Genomic DNA, 22,029 nt, shown 5'->3' on the forward strand with positions numbered 1-22,029 from the left:
TTTATTTATTTATTTATTTATTTATTTATTTATTTATTTATTTATTTATTTATAGGGAATCCCTAGGTTCCCTAGCCGCCACAGGTTCCTTAGGAACCGCTGCCAGCTACGGTCTCTCGGTGCGGCCACCGGTCACAGCAAAACGGCGAGAATACCGCCATTGTAGCTCTTGAAACACGGCCTTTCCAAAGTCGACACGTGTACCGACAATGGATACGCGATCCGCACGCTTCTTTCTCAGACTACCGATATTACATTGACATAGATTTTAAAGGCGCGGCGAACATCGTCGCCGAAACGCATCATACTCCAGTTCGCATATGTGACCCCCGGCCCCATATTACCCAGAAAAACGACACGACTTATCGCATGTCACGTGTTTCGCTTACTATCACTCAGGACTATCAAGGGCTACTACACCACGTACCACAAACCGGCCCTCCTCATCAAAGTGGTTCGGTACTTTTAAGAGAGGTTCCGTGGTTTCAGATAGGGCATTTGCGGACGCCGGCTGGATGCCCGCTTTCGAAACCTAGCCAATAAACGCTTTCGTAGTAAAGCTTTCAGAAGACCTCTGCACTTGCAAAAAGGCATGGCGGTTTAAATTTGGCGCAACCTAAGGCACATGTGCTTATCTGAATAGATAGCGCGAGTTTCAACTCACATGAAGAGAAAACAGAAATTTGCGTAATTTGAGAAACAAGCCCTTGGTAGCAAGCTCAATTTCATAAGAGCCGAGAACATTTTTTTGTCCCAAAAAACACGACGATTATCGAAAACAGTAATTTTGCGCTAACCAGCAGTGAAACGATATGGGTAATACCGAAACACCGGAACCTACGGCACAGTTTCGTATCTGAATGAATAGCTAGAACTTAAAAGATCATGAAAAGAAAATAAAAATGTGTAAATTTAAGAAACAACCCTTTGCTAACCCGCTGGAAGTGCTGAAAACACTATTACACCACGGACACAACTAATATTGAAAGAATTGTTTTGCGCTACAGGACATCATCAGTGAAACGATATAGAGAATACTAAAAATGGATCTATGAAACAGCTCCTTCGATTTTCTGAATGAGACTGCGACCCACTCGTTCTGCCTAAGACTGTTTTAACTGGAAAGCCTTCGCCGACGTACAGCTCCCAACATTTGGTTTCGTTCTTTTGCGACTTCCTAACAATCTTTTATGACACTTGGCGGTGTGTTTCTGTTGCTCTCCAAAGCGTTTCTTTGTACGTAAAATGCCTTGCCTTGTTCTGGGTGTATAAAGGCAAGGGAAGCAGGAGAAGCGGCACCGCGATGACGAAGATGAGTGGCCAGGCCCTCCTCAAGTAGCTTTGCTTCGGTTTCTCCATCGGTACTACGATTCTTGGTCACCTAGACGTAAGAAAAGCAACAATGGACGTCACTCCTAACAGTACGCGCAGAGCACATTATTGTCTACATACCGAGGCCGAAGTGCAAAAGCAGAGTTTATGCATTTTAGAGTGACCGCTCGACTGTCAACGAAGGGGCCCATTCAAGAACAACTTCGGCCACTATCTAGTAAGCCGAAAAAAGCTCGGACGTTTGGTGAACTGATTGCTTGCGAGTAAACTGAATTTGGAAATGAACAAAGGCAAGTTTCTTGAAAGAGAACAGCAGCCCTGAATGATCAGAGGCCTGTAGCTTGTCTAAAGCTGTTATCAACAAAATGATTAGTGATCTATTGTGCAGTGCGCAACCTGAGCGACTATTAAAGGCGTAGAATTACGAGCAAGGTCGTTCGAGTTGGCATCAGAGATGAAGAACAAAACTGCTGCACTTTATCTCGGATCCACCGAATCAAAATTTGGTGGCATGATCACATTGCTTCCAATGGCAAATCGTACCAGTCGATGGTCATGCCGCTACTTGCTAACGTCAATCTATTCTTGAAAGCGGAAAAACCAACTCCTTTTCTACAAATTATGAGGGAATCGAAATCGAATCTCGCCCGGTTTTTGTTCCCACGTGTACCTTTGTGGCTATGAATTCCGATAACGTACCACAAACAGTTTCGCTGTGAAAATGGAACGATTACCTAACATGAGTTGTACTCATGCCTTATCAGGCTCCTGTCACAATTGTACCTGCGTAATAACCTCGGTTAAGTGCGTCTGAACGAGCCCCGAATGCGGGTTAAGGTGACAAACTGTGTTACCACTTTATACGTCTCCAGGCAATTCTGGAAGTTCGTGATACATTCGGTTGGTGATTACGAGCAAATTACGGAAAGAAAAATGGCTGGCGATTACTATACCGCCTGATACGAAATTTGCGGGCAGCGCGAAGTGCAGTGTTCTCGGTCAGTGCGCATAGCTGCTGTGTCTCAGGAAGTGAAAGCGTGATCAGCGGACGCACGGGGGCGCACGTTACTCTGCCGTTATCCGATTCTGATTGTAGGGTTTAACGCGCAGACGCAACGCAGGCGATAAGGCGCGCCGTAGTAGAGGGCTCCGGATTAATTTTGACCGCCTGGGGATGTTTAACGTGCGCCGAAACCTCGTGCACACGGGCGTTTTTTATTTTCGCTGCCATCAGAAAAGCGGCCGCCGCAGCCAGGAATCGAACCCGCGACCCCGTGCTCACCAGCGCAACGCCTTGGTCACTGAGCCACGGCGGCGGGTTACTCTGCCGTTATCTGTGTTCAATCGTGTTTGAACCTCCCGCGAACATGTCACGTTGTTCGTATGAGCCACGCAACGAGGATGACGACGAAGGACACGCAGGGCCAATGAACATGCAGCACACAGCGCGTGCTGGGCTTCTGTGCCTCTTACATATACTTAAAAGAACAAGGAGCTTGCGTTCATGGATGCGGTTTAGCGTTTTCTTTCTCGGGCGCCATTTGACGCGAGGGCGGTTTTCACACGCGACTGGCGTAGGCCCAGCATGTTTCCCTCACCCTCACACTTTCGTAGGAGCGTCTCGCGCCGCGTCGACAAACCACCCTCCCCTTCACAAATTCGCGACACTCCCTTCCCTTATTTTCTGTCAGTCTTCTGCGTTCACGTCGTTCGCTCGTTTACGACGCCGTGGAAGCTGCCGAAGCACAGTAGCGGACGCGTAAGAGCAGCGCACTAGTAATGCGTACCATTCGTCTTACAGTCCCAGCACGGCCAAGGCGCAGAAAGAAACTGCCTGCATGCCAAGTGGAAACTGCTTTAACGCTGCCTTGACGGTCAACATGCCGCAAGGACAAAGGCGTGCGTATACGGTCTTTAAACCCTCGACTTTTCTTGCTCAGTTTTAGTTACCGTAAAAATCCGAAGTTTATTTAAAGAAGCCATGACGAGAAAATACAACCTCGTTTAATTTGAAAGAACTAGGATTCAGTATCTCACTCAGCTCCATTAGAGCCAAAAAAGATGTTTTTTAACGAAAAAGAAGCAAGAAGTATTTAAAAACTTTCAAATTTTGCGCCACAGTGACGTGTATAGGCAAGAATGACGTCATACAGGCCAACAATGGGCCTCCTCGATTTTCTAGTCCCGGATCGTCCACGGACAGTCCGAGGATTGTCTTTGGACCGGATATTGCGTCATGCTTACGTAGCCGGGTAGTCCCGGGCAGTCCCGACGTGCTTTGCGTCACAAAATCGAGGACCGGACTACTTCCGTCGTTTCGAAAATCGTCTGCTACGCGAAATGTCGGCGGCGGACTTGCGCGCGCTCATGGATGTCGCAGATTTCGACAGTTCGGAGTCGGAAGACTTCACTGACAGCGACGAAGATGATGAGGTGGGAGAGTTTGTGTCCACGGTGTCGCTTTTAAGCAAGTTAGCGAGGGACGAGCGGCACCGAGTCCCACTCTACGTGGAAAGCGTTGTGCCTCGCTACACGGACTTCGAGTTCAAGAAGCTGTTTCGACTGTCGAGAGCTACAACAGAAGCCCTCGTTGGAGAATTTTCAACGTCATCGTTTTACCCGCAAGGTAATCGAGGCAGGCCCAAGATAACCTCCGAGAAGACTGTGCTGCTGGCACTTACGTACATTGGTACGCAGTCGACTCTCTACAGAATCGCCGACAAGTTCGACGTCAGCGAGTCGACTGTACACGTTGCCATCACCCGTGTTGTGGGATTCCTGCTAGAAATCAGCGCTCGAGAAATCCGGTGGCCCAACGTCGACGAGCGTGAAAGGATCAAGAGCTCGTTTCTTTCTCTGCGTCGCGGACCCGGAGGAGGACTGCCAGACGTGGTCGGGGCAATCGACGGTTGCCACATTCGCATTTCCCGTCCCTCGGAGTCTGCGGACAGCTACTTCAACCGCAAGAAGTTCTACTCGATCGTCATCCAGGGTGTGTGTGATGGAGACTTAATGTTCACAGACGTGTTCGTTGGGTTCCCTGGAAGCGCACATGACGCCAGGGTGCTCCGGGAGAGCTTCTTTTTTCAAGATGCGGCGTCCAAGTGTGAAGGTGAGGTTTTAGCGTGCCGTTGCTATTATGGAAATAAATAAAAAACACCATTGTTACGTTTGGTTTGTCCGCTTAGGTATGTCCAAAAGCTTGGGCACGATGAAGCTAATGTTTTAATTTCCCTACGGCCCCGTGCCCCCAGATTGTTTGCCAAATTAAGGGATTCTTGGAGATTTTGGGGAAGGCCATCGCTTGCTTTGTTTCAGATTCTCGGCAAACCGTTTCGTGCCACCGTTGTTGTACGTATGTTGGTGATGGAAAAGCTGTTTAGATGCGGAGAAGACAACCTAGATTAGTTTAATGCGAACTCGTAGGCGGAACATTCAGCACATTCTTATCCTAAGCCTGACTGCTTTCAACTTTTGCAGGCGGATACCTCATCGGTGATGCAGCATACCCGCTGTTGCCATGGCTGCTGCCCCCATACAAGCAAACAACGGGGAACTGGCAACCACACATGTCTACCTTCAACACCGCACACAGCCGGCAGCGGGTCGCCATTGAGCGCGCCTACGGCTTACTGAAGGCCCGCTTTCAACGCCTCCTCTACGTGGACGTGGCCAGCATTGGGTTCACTGTGGACATTGTGCTGGCAGCCTGCGTCCTTCACAACATTGCAGGAAGGGCTGCTGACGCGATGGATGAGGAAGATGTGGACCTGGACAGTGCGGCTGATACCTTGTCTCCAGATTCACCACAAGAACAGGAGACGACTGGTCAAGCAGCTGCGCTGCGAGACAACATTGCTCGCTCTTTAGAGTCCCATTAGGTCTAACAACGAGTTCTTTCTGTGTGTGTGTGTTGTGCATGTAGCAAGGAATATGGATGGCGCCTTTTCGCACTAGAAACTTTTATAATTATTTTATTTTACTGTGTCTGCGTGAAGGTTTGTTTGAGTGCATTCTCTGTATGTCTGACAACAGTAATATATTAACTAGCAACTTTTCATGACACAATAGTTTTATTTTACTGTGTTTCTGCAAATGCACGTGTTTGTTTGAGTGCATTATCTGTATGTCTGACAACAGTAATATATTACCTGGCAACTTTTTATGACAGAAGCGTTTTATTTTACTTTGTTTTGGTAAACGTTCATTTGACTGTGTGCACTGTACGTCTTTTTGACTGGCAATTCGTGACTGCGCTGTTCATTTGACAACAGCGATACATAACTGCTTAGCAAGGTAAGTTGACGGGTTTCTGGGGCATTAAACCAGTGAGCATGGGCGTCGTCAGGGGGCTGCAAAAGGGGCACGACCACCGCGGGGTGAGGGGGAAACGACGCTGGTGGAGGCTTTGGGATTTGGGGCGAGGGTGAACCTCAACTTCAAGGCCATAGAGGTGACGAAGAGGCGACTGGAGTGGTGGTGGAGGAAAAGTAGGGAAGGGATGGGTACGCAGGCGGAGTAATCATACGGATGAGAATTTAGAACAGCGAGGGGAGAAAAAAGGGGGGTGGGGGCGATGAGTTTTTAAGCAAGGAAGAGAGGGAGATGGGAGGGAGGATGCAAATCTATTAGGTTAGCTGGGAGTAGGGCATGTAAACGTAATAAAACAGGCAAGTCGGTTGCTGACAACCGACGCCCCGATTCAAAGGGATCCAATCCACTAATCATTATCATCAGCTTCAGGTGTTTTACTTTACAGGTGCAGAAAAAATAACAGAACACCAAAACATCAACACAAAACAGATATAATCTAAAATATTAAAAACATAAGGCATCAGTTAGCAGTGCGAAAACACTTTGTTGAATGAAAGAAGCAGTAACACTCTAGCAATTTTGCACATTTTGGCGGCCTGAAGCGGCCGCAATCTTGTCGCCTATCTTCTCAAGCACGGCAATGCGTTCCCGGTGACGCCTCTCACGGGAAGCCTCAGCCTCTGCCCGGGCTGCAAGGCGCTGTCTGTGTCGCTCCTCAGCGGCCTGCTGGAATGCGCGGACACAGCCCGCAATCAGCGCGCGGGTGGTCTCTTGGCGGGGTTTTTTGGCGGCGGGTCCTGCCGGGGGCTGGGGCAACGGCCCGGCTTCCTCGGTGTGGACACCATCAGGCACCTCTTCCTCCTCCTCGTTCAGTGGCTCTTCCAAGCTTGGGCTTGCGCACGTGCGGTTGCTGCGATCAGAGAATCACTCAGGATACCGTCAAAAATTTGGAGAAATGCTCCTAGATGAGCGTATTTCGCTTCAAAGTACGCGAAAAAATTGTTCGCGCAAAATGCTTTTGACATGCACACATCGTAAATTAATGCATTTCGCTCAACGTTACATTGTCACTTGCAAAATATTAATTTGTAAGTCGCGTGAGTGGCCCGAGAATTATTCACATATTAGAATATATGAAAAGTTGCTAATTCGAAAACAAGGCGAAAAAAAAACCAACGAGATAGCCACTTTAAAAGCACTGTTTGGCACCTAGCAACCGAAGCAGTACAGCGACCCCTTTCCTTTCTTTTTTTTTTTTTTTTTTTGCTGAAGCGGGAAAACGTACCGCACTAGGAAGTGGCATGTCGACTTGTGAATTACGTTTTCAGGGCGCTTATTTGGTTAGCTCTTTTCCGTCAGTTCCATGTGTGGCTAGAACATATATGCTTGGACTCTAGCTCTCTTAATTGACTATTTGGAGCTAAAACTGTAATTCACTCCGTTTGGGGGGCTGTCCTCTCTTCCATGCTTTCTGCGAGCGAATATATATACCTACCAGTGCACTCCCTTTACTTTAGATAAGTAGCAAGAAACATGCACTTACTCCGTGCTGGTCCGCAGGATCCCTGGACCGCGCAGATACGTGGGGTTCATCGCGTGGTTTTCTTCAAATACATCCTCAAGTTCCCTGCACACGCAATTGCTCACACTGTGAGTGCATTTACATTATGAATGGCGCACACACCATCATGGAAGCTTGAAAACAAGCAACAGCAGTATTGGCGAGGAGGGGACAGTTCTTATATTCTTACGATTTGCTGCAAAAAAAAAAAAAAAAAAAACGCTGGGCCAAACATTTGTGTAGTTGTTATCCATTTTAGAGTTCCTGCTCCCACACTTCGTCAGTTTAAAAAATAATGAATTTTATTCAAGTCACTTTGAAGAAAATCAAGCGCAGCGCTGGGTCATTTTTTGGTCTGCGCACATGTAGTTAATGATTACCTGTGAAATGGACAGGGCTTCGCGCGATTGTTGCCTGAGGTGTTCTGATGCCTCGAATGTTTTTTGTACTGTCGTTCCAGCGTCCTCCAACGGTTTTCCACTTGACTCCACGAAAGTGTAGTGCCAGGGAATTCATTGTTTAGGCTGTCGGCCAGCTCCGCCCACATCTGGCGCTTCGTTTTAGTCTTTTTTCGCGGATCTTCTTTGAACTCTTTGAATTTTTCAATTAAAAACAACGATTTATGTCGAGGCCAAAGCTCGGCCGCGGCCGACTCGTCGCGGCTAGGCACTTCTACCGGGGTATCTTCGCCGTTCAGAGTGTCACGGGCTGGCTGGCTGACCGAGGAGCCCGCAGCACGCGGAGTCAGGAAAACTCGAACGCCGTCTGCACACCATTAAAACACACAGATGTGCTGCGTATAAGCTCGCGCAGCGCCCGCTACGTGCGAAATTTGAGTCTAGCACGTACCTGAATTAACGTATACAGGCTCGCCACCGTCTAGCACCGGCCTCTGGTTGCTGTCTACAACTTGAAAAATGGTCAAAACTTCGCTCTGCTCCATTGCGAATGCAGTGCTGGCGAGCGGAGGGCTTGCCGGTTCAGCAAAGCAAGAGCAGACGATTGTCGTTGCGCACCTCCTTTTTCAAATTCACCGCTCGCGACAGTGTCGTCTGCTAGTTGCCGGACCGAAATCCTCCGGGCTGGCCGGGGCGTCCGGGGATCGTCCGAAGCCGTCAGTCCGAGAAAAACGAGCGCGTTCGGGCAACTTCCGGACTAGTGGGCGGAGCGTCACAAAAAATCGAACGCTGGATCGGTGTTCCCGGCAGTCCGCGGACGGTCCGGGACTGATAATCGAGGAGGCCCAATAGAACATAATTTTTAGTGCGTTAACTGCACGTTAGCATGCAAGTGATGCGGTGAAATGGAACTAGAGGCCCCATTACCGACGTCCAGTCATGTGTCGTCGCGACAGGTCAGTTAGGTGGCCGCCAATCGCACAAACAAGGTTCCGTGACGTCATAGAAAAGTTGCGGGAAATTGGCTAGGGGGTCGCGACTGCGTCAAACGTTTTCTTTGATATCTCCGTTATTTGTTCGATGATTACGATGATATTGGTATCATTGTTATCGGGACTAAGCAGTCTTTCTAATAAACCCAGCTTGTATTTTGTCTTCATGGCTCCTTTGAAGGAGTTCTGAGACGAAAATTTTATGTTCCACTTTTATTGCTTTTATCGATGCTTAATTGTCTGGCGACCCGAAACAGCATTTTAAATACTTCAGCGCGCGATAGTAAATTACATTGAACGGCCTGAAAATTGTTTGTTTCAAATTCCCGCGCTTTCATCCCGGAAGGCGCATATCACAGAGTCCCGATATGATTTAACCGCTTTGTGCGGACGTCAAAACGCTGGGGAGGCCGGTTGTTTCGACCGCGCCGTGTAACATTCTCCGAGCTTGCCACGCTCTTTCGTTTGGCTTTCCGATAAGCTTGCCTGCTTGCGGCGATAACGGCTCCTTTTTTGTTTTGTTTTCGCCTCCCTCTGATTGGTTCGACAGAGCACAAAAAGCGCGTCGCTGAGTGAATAAACGGGATTGTCTTCCTGGCACTGCGTGAGTCGTCTGTTCCACGGCACCCGTCGGTCGTCCAGCCGCTGAACACGTAACAGCCGCCGCCGGAGCTGAACGACTGAGCTGCCTGAAGGTGCTAGGCCTACCATTGCGGCGGAAATTCGACGACCGCTTTCAATAAGAGTCGTGATGGCGACCTCTATTGCGATTCCGGGCTATATTATCGCTTCCTTTCCCGTGTGTGAAACTATTTTTGCCAACAGTGCTTTTCTGGGCAGCGGTTATGTCTGTAGCTACGTACACCCGTTCGCGAATGCACCGGCGCCCAGAAACCGCTCGCGGGGTCGCGCGCGTGAAGTGGCGTCACGAGTTTTTGACGAGCGCGATCCCGTTACTGCGCCGAGTTGCTGGTGTGGGCCTGCTTTTTGCATTCGTCGCACGGTACCTGCTTTGTATAACCGATAGCAGTCTCACTACCTTAAAGGAGTACTGACACCAATTTTCGGCGTAATTATTATTGCACAGTTCGCTTCCTTTACACAACAGAATACCCTGGCTGAAATATGAGCGGCCTGGGAAGCGAAGAACATACTTCAATTGGATCGCATTTATCGGGCCGACATGGCAGCGCGCGGAGCGGCACTCAGAAAATGGACATCAGCGTGACATCATCCCGTGAAAGCCAAAAGAAGTGACGCGACAGCGCTCGTCAAAAACTCGTGACAGGCACTTAACGCGCCGATTCTTTGGTTGGGCAATCGCAGACTACAAGTATGTGCTACTCTGAGGTACGCAACACTTTCCTAGAATACCCGCAGCAACTTTCGGGTGCGCAGTTCGTAGGCCTAACGTTTGGGTTGGGGTGCTTGGCGGGAATCAGTACCTGCTACCTGGCGTCCGCTTCGACCATGTCGCAGCATGAAAGGAATCAATAATGTCCAGCTGAGAGAATTTCTGCACACCGCAACAGTAACATTTCAATGCGTATTCTTTGCCCGGTACCCCCATAGCCAGGACCACGTAACGCCCTGCATTTCCACAAAAATGCAGATATCGATGAAGTTCCTCCTGTAATCGCTATAATGGCGTAAATGGAGATAATTGGTCGCATTAAATTAGGAACACTAAAAATAAACAAAAATATATGTAACAAATTACGGAAAATGGCGAAACACCCTGCGAAAGTTCCACCTGTAACCGTTATACAGCGTAAATGGAGATGATCGGTCGAACTAAATTTCGATAGACTAACGAAATGAAAAAAAAATATAAAATAACTATGTAAAATGGCGAACCGTGTAACGCCCTGCATTTTCACAATACAGATTTCGCGAAAGTTCGAAATGTAATCGTTGTAATAACGTAAATGGAGACAATTGGTGGGACGAAATTTTGAAAAAACTGAAAAAATAAGAAAAATTTAAAATAATTACGGAAATTGGCGAACCGTGTAATGCCCCGCATTTCCACAATAATGAAGATTTCGCAAAAGTTTCCCGTGTAATCGCTATAACACCGTAATTGGAGACAGTTAATCGGACAGGATTTAGAAAAAAATGGCTGGAAGAAACCCACACTCAAGACAGGCGTCATAACGATGTTACAGATTAGTAGATAATTCTCTGAATTTCCGCAGAATTTTCTTTCCTGATTTTGTTTTTACTGCATTGTAGGGCCGTTCATGGTGCCCCCTGGAAAAATTATGCGAAATAATGTGTGCTAAGGGCGCCTACTTCGAACATCCAATCAACCGAAGAGGCTTCGAAAGCAACTAGAACAGCTATCCACGAGTAGGTACACAAGAATCCTACTTCATCCTATTGTGTGGCTTAGACCACAGATACAGCCAACATTGTTTCCGAACAGGCTGCTCTGAGTCGTTCATTAGTGGACGGGAGAGGCGAGATTACACGACCCTTAAGACGTCCGGCTCGAGGAAACAGTGACGCATCCTCAGCGAGCGACTGGCCAGCGCTAGGGGAAGGCAGTACGACTCCCTCCTCCTTCGAGCGGGTCGCCTGTCCCTACTGCTACTCGGCACAGAATTCCTCTTTGAGGATTAAGAGTAGAGGACCTCAACAATATGCGAAAAGCGACAGATTTCAATACGATGTGTTACCTGCTTCGCGTGCGAAGAGTGTCAGGAAGTACCAGGGTCTCGTTGAAAGTTGGCCCTGCTTCCAAGGTCGTCCGCTTTCCGCACAGGGTGAAAAAAGCTGGAATGGAACGCGCTGAGCTCTCCTCCTTCGCAGAAACGGGGACAGAAGGTCTTGGAGACACGGCTATGGTTGGTTGGTTGGTGGACCGAAAAATGGCGCATACCCACTTAGGGGGATTGGCCAAGAAGAGTTATGTTTTCATTACAATCAATCATGCGAGGCAAAATAATGGAGCAGAAGAAAGAATTTGGGCTAGGTTAATGAGAGAGAGATAGAAAGGCAGAGAGAGAGAGAGAGAGAAAACACAAAAAAAAACAACAGAGAGAAGAGTAGGAAAACTATAGGGTGTATTCACAGGGCTTTGGGCCGCGCGGCGGCGCTACCTGCGCAGAGGCGACGACGCCATATTTTAGGTTGCACTCCACCGCGCGAGCAGCGCGTTTCCCGACGCGCAACGTGGTTTGCAGCGTGCTGCTGGCAAGAACGTTCATGTGAACGGTGTTTTTTCTGCGTGATTCATGGGTTAGCGAATGCCTCGTCCTACCGAGTAGCTAGCATTGTTCTCGCTTCGAAAATCCGGACTGCGCTGGTCTCCTACAACCGCAGACCCGAAGCAGGCCGCATGACAAAACAAAAAAAGCGCGCCGTGTATTTTTTTTCCTTTCGCTGTTTCGAAGCGACGGCTAGGGCAGTGCTTGAAGGCTGTCTGTCTTCATTCGACGAATTCCCAAAGAAGTTATCGATAATATGGCTAATCAGTATCGAATCTGTTCGAACCCGTTTCATCCAGGTGGGCCACGGGACGATGGGCGCCGGAGCTTTCACCTCGCACCTCGTCACATGTTTGAAACATTCGCATGCTTTAAATGTTCACAAATGAAGGTAGCCGGCGTACTTTATGGATGAGACGAACCATACTGGCCTACCAGCCTCAACATGGGCTATACTTCGAGTGTTGAGGTGAACGCACGCGTACCTGCAGTATCGCTTCCCAGGTAATTGCGGACATCCAAATTGATCCAATTCTTCCTCGTCGCCTTCAACTGTTCTCCAATGACCAAGCGGGTTACGTGATCAGACACTAAAGCTTGACGCTGGGTACACAGTTTGACTACTTCAAAAAAAGCGCAGACACTAAAACGTTAACGTATGCAGGGACAAACTAGAGCAGTCTTTGTCACTTGTCTCTGCGCTGCTTTCGAAGTAGCCGTTCCATAATCTTGTTCTGCTTATAATTTCCGTTTCGTCTTTACCGAAAGGAAGAGACATGAAAATCATCGGTGGGATCTTTGCCGCCGCCACCATACCTAATTTTATCACGTACTTACCTCCCGATGGTTTCCACCCAGACCCTGTGCGTAATTGTTCCGCTTCATTAGGAGCTCAAATGGACGACCTTCGTGTGTTCAACTCACAGAACACTGTCGCCAGAGCACCTCGCCGTCTCTCATACTCCTCAAGAAGTGCGCAACATGCCTGGGTGCACGGTAAAACCAGCTCCTCTCTCACACGCCACCACCACATCAAATATCTTCGCAGCCTTGGGTGAAGAAATTTTCTCAACTCGCGCCATGGTTGCTTCAAGCAACGAAGGAAATCGGCGCACGGGGATGACACCGAGATAGCGCGAAATCGTCAAAACGGACCGGGTTATGCACGCCGCTGGCCGCGCCTGTCAAACCACCGGACAGTTGCATTTGTCGCGCGAAATCATACCGTCTTCAAGCACTGCCAAACAAACAAACAAAAAAACAAAAAAACGGCGAGCTTGCTTTCGTCGTTCGGCCTGCTTCGGGTCTGCGGTTGTAGACGTGAACAGCGCACCCGGAATTTCGCAGCGGAAACAATGCTGCCTACTCGTTACGACCAGGCATTCTCAAACACACGCATCACGCAGAGAAAAACACCGTCCACACGAACGTTCTTGCCAGCACCACGCGCAAACAACGTTTCGCGTCGGGAAACGCGCTGCCCGCGCGGCGAAGTGCAACCTCAAAAATGGCGTCGCCGCCGCCGCGCAGGTAGCGCCGCCGCGCGGTCCAAGGCTCTGTGCAGACACCCTATAGAAAAAGTCATCCTCATCGGAATGTTTTTTAATACACTGTAGACGAGCTGTCTCCGAAATGAAGGAGTGGATGGCGTTGCACACGTCTCTATGGCATCGGCCCAGCCTAGTCCCCCCAAACGACAAAAGCACCGGTACAGTCAAAGGCAGTCCAAGACGTAGCAGGGGAATCTCCAGCAGCCTTCTCCGATGGTTAGAAAATTGGGGGCAAAAAATAAAGAAATGTTCTTCGGATTCAATTTCCTGGAAAAAGTGGCACAAAGGGGAGGTTATCAGATTTACCCTACATAAATACCTATTACGTGGTGGCACACCACAACGAAAAGAAGTTAGCAATACTTCGCACAAGCGAGTTTGGCATAAACTTCTCTCCCAGCGGTACTTGAGGTGTTCAAGTTCAGGAGAAGTGTTCAGACCATGATCGGATGCATCTTGATTGAACAGTTTTAGCTAATATGTCAGCTGTTTCATTGAGGGTTAACCCACAGTGGCCGGGCAGCCAAACGAGCCAAGGGACACAGGAATAAAAAGTTTTGACAATAGGATGTAAAGTGTCTGAGGAGAGAGCCATGCACACGGACAAGGAGTCGGTGAGTAACATCACGGAAGAATTCGCCGGATGAAGTTTCGGGATTGCAAGGAGTAGAGCAAGAAATTCTGCATAAAAAATGGGGATAAAATCTGGTAATCGCAATTAAAAAGCACAGTTCATCTCGGAGAAAAAATGCCCACCCCAACATTTTCGTCTTTTTTCGAAGCGTCAGTTGCAATGACCAGGTGTGATGGGTATTTTGGACTGGTGAGCCAGGAGAATGTTATTGAGTATGTTAGGCGGGAGAAGCTTAGCGTTTTGGGGAAAATATTATCAAACGAAATCCTTACTACTGTGGATGGTAACTGCAAGACGGGAACTGAAAGGAGGGTGGTGTTTAATGGAGTAAGCAGCGAATTGGCAAAAATGACCTGTGGGCGCCGGAGACGAGGCCAATATATACCAAAAAGGACATTGCATGCTGGAGGAAAACAACCTGTGGTCTGGCCAGCGGGGACTCAACGAACTTTGCGAATGCATTGACGGTTAGGTATTTGAACCTGGAGTTCAGCGTCAGGACTCCGGCTTCTAAGTACAACACCCTAATCGGGACAGCGGGCAGGCCTCAGCAGCAGCGCAATGCTTGACGTCCAAGCTTCACCAAAGGCAAGAGCTTATAGGTCGCAGAGCCAGAGAACAAAACGCACCCAAATTCTCAGATTGGGCGAACATACATGCGGTAAATCATCAACAGTGTATCTGCTCTCAGACCTAATCGCTTGTGGCTAAGACCCCTCAAAAGAGCGACAGCGCGGGAGCATTTCACTGCAATGTGCTCAATGTGGAGACGCCAATGCAATTTACTGTCATATATAACTCCAAGATATTTTAGTGAATCAACCTGATGATGATGATGGTTAGGTTTTAATGGCGCAAAGCCGACTAAGGGCAAAGAGCGCCAAAGAAGAAGTTATTTAATGGTTGAGGAGACTAAATTCTAAAACGTGTGAGTAGACGTAAAAGTGACGCAAAACAAAAGACAATGGAGATGGCTGGTGTATAGGGCCAGGATGATTACACGTGATATGACAGGAGCTGCAGAATTTTTCCCTCAGCTAAAAACGTAAAAACACGTTGACGAGAAAACATTGGTTCGTCGGCTAAAAAGTATGAAGTGCTGTGGAATGTGTCGTCTGTATACTTCAGGGAAATGTTTGTGTCATGTTGTGTTAAGTGCCTTGCATTGAAAGGGGATGTGGATCACGGATAGGGCCTCTCCGCACCTGCGGCACAGAGGTCTTGGAGATCCAGTGAGCAGGTGCGAGTGCGTTGCGTGCTTGTGGCCTATCCGTAATCTAGCCAAGGCGACTTCTATGTATCTGTTGCGTGTATCGGAGGTGTACGGTCCCAAGTGTGGTTTTATTACATGTAACTTGTTGTCTGTTTGTTCACTCCAACGTGTTTGCCATGTTTTGCGAAGTTGTTGTTTGATGTACGGCTTCACGTCGGTGTAGGTTAATGTGGTTATGTCTACTGCATTCGAGAATGTAGCAGCAGCAGCCATTCGATTCGCGGCTTCATTTCCGGCTATACCACAGTGGCCAGGGACCCCGCAAAGGACCAGTTAAATGTGCGGACATACAGACATAATACTCTTGACGATCAGATTTACAATGTGATTTTTCGAAGACTTTGTTGACGACAATGCCCGCACAACACTAAGGGAATCTGTATAGATAATGGATTGTGGGAGGTGGCTTTGAAGTATATGATTGACAAGAAGAAGCACACCGTAAGCCTCTGCCGTAAAGATACTAGTATGACTATTCAGAGTTCTAGTGACATTAAGGCCGGGCCCATGCACCACGCAGGACACAGAGGTGGCAGTTCTAGAAGCGTCCGTATAAAATTCAGAACACTCATACTTCTGCTGCAAATACAAGAAGTGCTGCATGATTGCACATGTGGGAGCTCGGATTTTATCTATACGTGTGAAAGATGTGTCGCATGATACAGGCGGAGATGCCATGGTGCTATGAAATCTGTTAGAGAACTTTGGATTGTATCTAAAAAGGAGACAGAAAGCTCTGACACTCCCTCTCTAACTCTGTAAGAGAAGGGCGCAGAGAACGATGGTCGATTTAAAAGGAGTTCATTCATGGATGTATCATGAAAAACTGATTTAAAATAATGGTGGCATGGATGAAATTTTAAAGGCATAAAGGAGATCTGTGTATGCTCGCTGACGTTGTTGGTTCCATTTGTTGCACTCCACATAGAGGCTTTCGACCGGGCTAGTGCGGAAGGCGCCACACGCCAGGCGGAGCCCTAGATAGAGCACTGGGCCCAGCATTTTGAGGGAAGTTTTACTTGCTGACCCATAAACAACGCTACCATAGTCCAATCGTGAACCTATCAAGCTAGTAAAAACACGTAAAAGGAATTGTCTGTCAGCGCCAAAAGAAATGTGCGAGAGAACCTTCAGGATAGTCATTGTCTTTAAGCATTTATGTTTTTGTTGTTTTATGTGTGGGATAAATGTGAGCTTTTCGTCGACGATTATACCTAAAAACTTGTGTTCCTTTTTGACAGGAATGGAGACACCATTGAGTTGAATGTCTGGATCCGGCCGGATGCCACGCCTCTTGGAAAACAAAACACAAGTGCACTTCCCGGGATTAAATTTAAAACCATTGCTATCTGCCCAGCTTGTTAATACCAAGCTCAACCTGGCGCTCATAGACACACAAGTTACAGGATTTAAAGGAGAGTTGAACGTCGTCTACATAGATTGAACAGGAAATCGACGGTGGCAGCGCCTTCCTACGGAAATTCATTTTCACAATGAAAAGGGTGCAACTTAAAACTCCACCTTGCGGCACTCCATTTTCCTGCACATGAACCCTAGAGAGTGCAGTTCCAACCCGCACACGAAAGGTTCTTTGAGACAAGTAGCTGGCAAGTGTGTTCATCATGTTACCTGCCATGCCGAAGGACTTGAGGTCGCTTACGATGCCATACCGCCACGCGGTATCGTACGCTTTTTCCAGATCAAAGAATACCTTGGCCGGGTGGCTGGATCGAGTCACAGCTCTGTTGCGGCCGATCAAGTGAGTTTACTTCGTATTCTTGTGGGGCGACCCTACGGTTTGCGTTGGGTAGCCCCCACCCCTTGTGTCTGTGGACGCTATCCGCCATCGTCTCCTTCGTCTCGCCGTCCAAGATGGCCTCTACTCATCCCGCTCCCGTGAAATACCAGCCGCCAGTCCCCAAGGCTCAATGCTTCAAGCTTGATGCCCCCAAGGATGCTTCCGTTGACGACATCATTGATGCAATCGAAGACGTCGTGGGTCCCCGCGGCCTCAAGGGCCTCCAGCACCAAGGAGGCATGAAGTTTTGTGCCGCGGTCTCGTCCGCTGCTGCAGCTAAAACCCTCAACGAGCGTGGTGCCATTGTCGTGAATGGCACTTCGTGCCCCGTTACCTGCATCGGTCCCCAGATAATCTACGTCACCGTGTATCGTTTCCAATGGTACATGAACGACCAAGACCTGGGTGCAGCCCTTTCGCCTTACGGCAGGGTGCTTAGCGTTCACTACCCGAGCTTCAACGGTAGGCCGCGCATTGAGAACGGCGTGCGCCTCGCCCGCATCGAAATGAAGTCTCCCGTCCCAAACTTCCTGTCGGTCCGAGGATACAAGGTACAATGCGAGTACCGGGGCGTGAAGAGAGTGTGCTCTCGGTGCGAGCGAGAGGGCCACAACCGCTCCGATTGCAAGACGCCATGGTGTCCTCGGTGCGAGACCTTCGGACACGAGTTCGAAACATGCTCGGCTGTATGTCGCCGCTGCCATGGAGACCACGCCACAGCGGACTGCCTGCGACCTCGTTCTTATGCGGCCGCAGCAAGTGAATTCCCCGAACTCTCTCCAAACACCAACGAGATTCCGCAGGTGACTTTGGCTCGGCGGCAGACTCAACCAGACGACATCCCCAGTAGCGCTTCGTCTTCCAGCGATGGCGATTCGCAAGCCACAATAATCGACGAGACGCTGATGGAAGATGTCGCAACCACACCGACGCTTGCGCAGGACACGTCATCATCCGACGAGCTTACTGGTCAGCCCAATGAAGAGACGGTGGGCAACTCATACTCTTCATCCAACGAAGCGTCTCTTTCACCACCCTCCTCCACAGACATCGACACGGAAGAAAGTGGCTCAGCAGATTCTCGCAGTCAGCTCCCGTCGTCCCACCCAGTAGACCCTGCCCCTGTTCCAGCGACAAAGCCCCGAGGTGCCCGCAACCGCGGACTCCGCGGCTCCTTCATCGACGAAGACGCCAAACCAGTCCGCCGAGAGGCGTCCAAACCTTACCGGCGTGACGCGACCGCGTCAGGCCCCCCTGGTGGGCCATCACGACACCCGGACGACATCTCACTCCCGATCAACATACCGAACTCGAACGAACCCGCTTGTCCAACGCAAGCTAAAGATCCACGTCTGGTCAACCCGATCAACCAGGTTGAGGACTTGATGGACACCTCACGTGTGGAAAGCAAGCGCGTGTTATCGTCGTCAACCGACTCGGACGGCGTAGCAGACGCAAGTAAGAAGTTGTGTCTGCCTGCCCCTAGCGCTAGTCCGGATTTGTGACATTGAGTAGCACCTATGGGCTTCTCTGTCTTCATTACCTTCTTTATTTCCCTGATGCCGCCGTTATTCTCAGTCGCTGGTGGGTAATTTCATTGGTGGGTGAGACGGCAGAAGTTCCATCGAATGCCGACGCGAAAGCCCATTGAGGCTTATAATGTTGCTTCCTCCTATGTTAGCTTTCGTACTAGCACGGCGGCCATGGTGTGCTCCTTCCTGCTCATTTTTTTCTCCCGAGGTCACGTGACAGCGTTCCACGCTGCACACGGCTCCGGTCTGCCTCCGTTGTTGCTGCGTTTCAGATGCGCGTGCCTTTTCGCAGGGGATACCTCTATTTTTTATTGTATTTTTGGAGGGCTGCGCGTGGTCTTGGCGTTCGCCCAACCTCCGCGTTCCAGGCCCGCGTGATATTTCAGGGCGTTTGTTGAAGCTTACGTATTTTTTTTTTGAAAATTTTCATGACTAGTCCAGTACGTGCTAGTGTTTTATTTTTTCTATTTATGCTACGAATATTAACCCTAAATGTCCAAGGGTTTAAAAACAGTGACAAACAAAGAGAGGTGATTCACTTTGCCAGAGAAAATTTTGTAGATCTAGTCTTCCTCCAAGAAGTGAACTTTTTTTCTATTGAAGACGTCAGAACGTTTCAGCAGAACTTTAATATTCCGTCTTATTTTTCTTTGGCGTCTAACCACTGCTGTGGGGTGGGCGTCCTAATCTTCAACCACACCATCCGTTGCTCCAGTTTTAGTTCGACAGATAGTGAGGGAAGATTGCTAGTCTTGAAATTTTCTCTTTCTGGTGCTCGCTTTAACATCATTAACGTGTATGCTCCTGCACGCGTCACAGCTACAAACAACTTCTTTCGTTGCCTAGGGGTTTATCTTTTGGAGCGCGTGCCCACAATTCTTTGCGGAGATTTCAACTGCGTCCTTGATAGTATGCGTGATGTACGAGGGCCGGGTCAGGGACGGCCGACGTGGAACGCACGCGAACTCGGGTTCCTAGTGCAAGACTTTCACCTGGAGGATGTATGGCTGCTCCTTTGCGGGAATTATTTCACTCCCACGTGGAAGCGCGGTTCCTCAATGTCCCGACTAGACAGGTTTTATATAACTCCAGACCTAATCCCGGCTGTGTCAAACATTGAAGTAAATCAATTCCCTAGTATGACCGGTTACATTTCCGACCATTACCCAGTGCTCCTGTGCCTATTTACAGGTCACCGTAGACTGGATGGCGCCCGGCACTGGAAGCTTGATACTAGAATACTGCAAGATGACGTAGCTCTATTGTCCTTAAAAGCAGATATTTCTTCTTCCCTACCGGTCGAAGTTAGCATACAACAGTGGGACAGTTTAAAATCCATATGGAGGCAACAAGCTCAAACAGTTGGCCAACAAAAAAAGGTTCGTGACACAGCTGAGCTTAACAATACGCTCAAGCGTATCCGGATAGTTAGATATGATAAAGAACGAACACCGTTAATGAGCGAATATCTTGGCATCCTTAGGGAGCGGTACAAACGCCAACTGAATAAAACAATGCAACCACCCGCTTCCTACAATATTCATGGTCCTGGCAACGGTAGTTTAGAAATTCAAAGATTTTTGGCGACGCGTGAAGCTCCAAACATTATAGAGTGTGTGCGCTGCCCGGATAACAACGTCTCCACAGACCCATCAGCTATAAAATCAGGGTTTCTTTCTTTCTTTTCTGATGTCTTTGCGGGAGATTCGCTCGAGGTAGATGAAAGACACATGGTAGCACAACTATGTTCTGCTTCAAATTCCCTACCTCAGGTTCCACAAAGCATACACTCCCAAATACTGAAGGACGTAACCTGTTCCGAGCTATACGACATTTTAAGAGAAATGAAAACCGGATCGGCGCCTGGTCCGGACGGTTTGCCAACGGAATTCTACAAGCGTTGCTGGGCAGAATTAGGCTCTTCCTTAGTGCAACTTATAAATTCAATCCTAGCAGATCAGCGGCTTCCAAACTCGTTTAAGAGAGGCCGTCTAATCTTACTTTTGAAAGAAGGAAAAGACCCCTCTCTCCCGAGTTCTTACAGACCAATAACCGTTTTGAATTCGGACTTCAAGATTTTAACTTCCCTTTTGGTATCCAGAATTAAAGCCCTTTCGCCGGACCTCCTCTCACTCCAACAGGTTGGCTCGGTCCCATACAGAAATATTTTTTCGGCACTTAGCCTAACCCGAGACGTACTTGCCTATACGCACCAAACTGGTATTGCAGGCCTGTGTGTCTCTTTAGACCAAAAACAGGCATTTGATATGGTCAATCATTCATACTTGCTTGCCATATTTCAGGCATATGAGTTTCCCTCTGAATTTGTTCAGCTTCTCCGAGAATTGTATGATAATTTATCCAGTGACCTGGTCATTATAAGTGTGGTACAGGGGGAAATTGCAATTCATAAAGGTGTCAGACAAGGATGCCCCTTGTCGCCGCTTGTGTTTGTCTTATGTCTAGACCCCTTCATCAGAAAACTCGTTGATAACCCCCAAATTAGGGGTCTCCCCCTGCCCGGACAAGGCTCGGTTAAAGTATCTGCGTACGCAGATGACGTCACTATTTTTATCCGGGACACTGATAGCCTCACGGCTGTTTTAGGGGACTTCGAGTCTTATGCTCGACTTTCAGGTGCCGAGTTAAATGTCACAAAAAGTGCTGTCCTCCCTCTGGGAAACGCTACACTCGTCCCCATTCATAACTTAAAAATAGTTCGAGACCTGATGATTCTCGGCGTCAGATTTACCGAAGAAGGTGTTTCTCCAGACATGTGGCCCGAGTTAGTTGAGGATATTCAAAAGAATGTTGCCCGGGCTAGGTCTTTCAGCTTCTCTTTTTCGGAGAAATTGTATCTGATTAAATGCGTTTTTCTTGCTAAATTCTTTTTTGTCTCCAGGATTATGCTGCCTCCCAATCCTGTTACGCACAAAGTGTCCCGCGACATTTTTTCTTTCTTTTGGGATAGAAGCACGGAGCGTTTAGCGAGAGATGCCCTGCGCCTCCCACGCCGCTCGGGGGGTTATGGTCTCCCTTGCATCGACCTCATGAGCCAGTTGTTGGCCCTTAGAGTCGTCTCTTCACTTCTCAGTGACGTAGAAGCTCCGGGCAGACCTTTGATCCTATACTTTCTCGGTCCTTCTAGACGGGTTCTTTGTCCAACTATGGCCAGAAACCTGCACCCCAGTGCAGCTTTCCCGCCAAGATTGTTCAAGGCCGTCATTACTTTAGCTAAGGAAATTCGTGCACTGGATTCTGATCTCGATTTTGTGAATGAACAACCTGCCAGGCTGTGTGAAAAAATAGTTACTACGAGATCGGGCAGACGTGTGGATCCACCAGATTTCCCCTGGTTACGGCTGACTTCAGGTAGGCGGCCAGAGGACGCCAAAAACATCCAGTGGCAAAAAGCGCGGCGAATTCTTTCCAC

At 48.7% G+C, this 22,029-nt stretch overlaps 1 long non-coding RNA gene across 1 annotated transcript in view; it reads right to left on the reverse strand.

Moving 5' to 3' along the window:
• Nucleotides 1–1,252: 1,252 nt before the first annotated feature.
• Nucleotides 1,253–22,029, reverse strand: part of LOC144146773 (uncharacterized) — a 262,533-nt gene continuing 241,756 nt past the window's right edge. The window contains exon 4 of the long non-coding RNA XR_013317701.1: nt 1,253–1,381. This is a non-coding gene — a long non-coding RNA (uncharacterized LOC144146773). The remainder of the gene's footprint in view (nt 1,382–22,029) is intronic.

This window comes from Haemaphysalis longicornis, unplaced genomic scaffold, assembly GCF_048455015.1.
Source record: "Haemaphysalis longicornis isolate Haplotype H1 unplaced genomic scaffold, Haemaphysalis longicornis Haplotype H1 scaffold_7, whole genome shotgun sequence".
Classification (NCBI taxonomy): Eukaryota; Metazoa; Arthropoda; class Arachnida; order Ixodida; family Ixodidae; genus Haemaphysalis; species Haemaphysalis longicornis.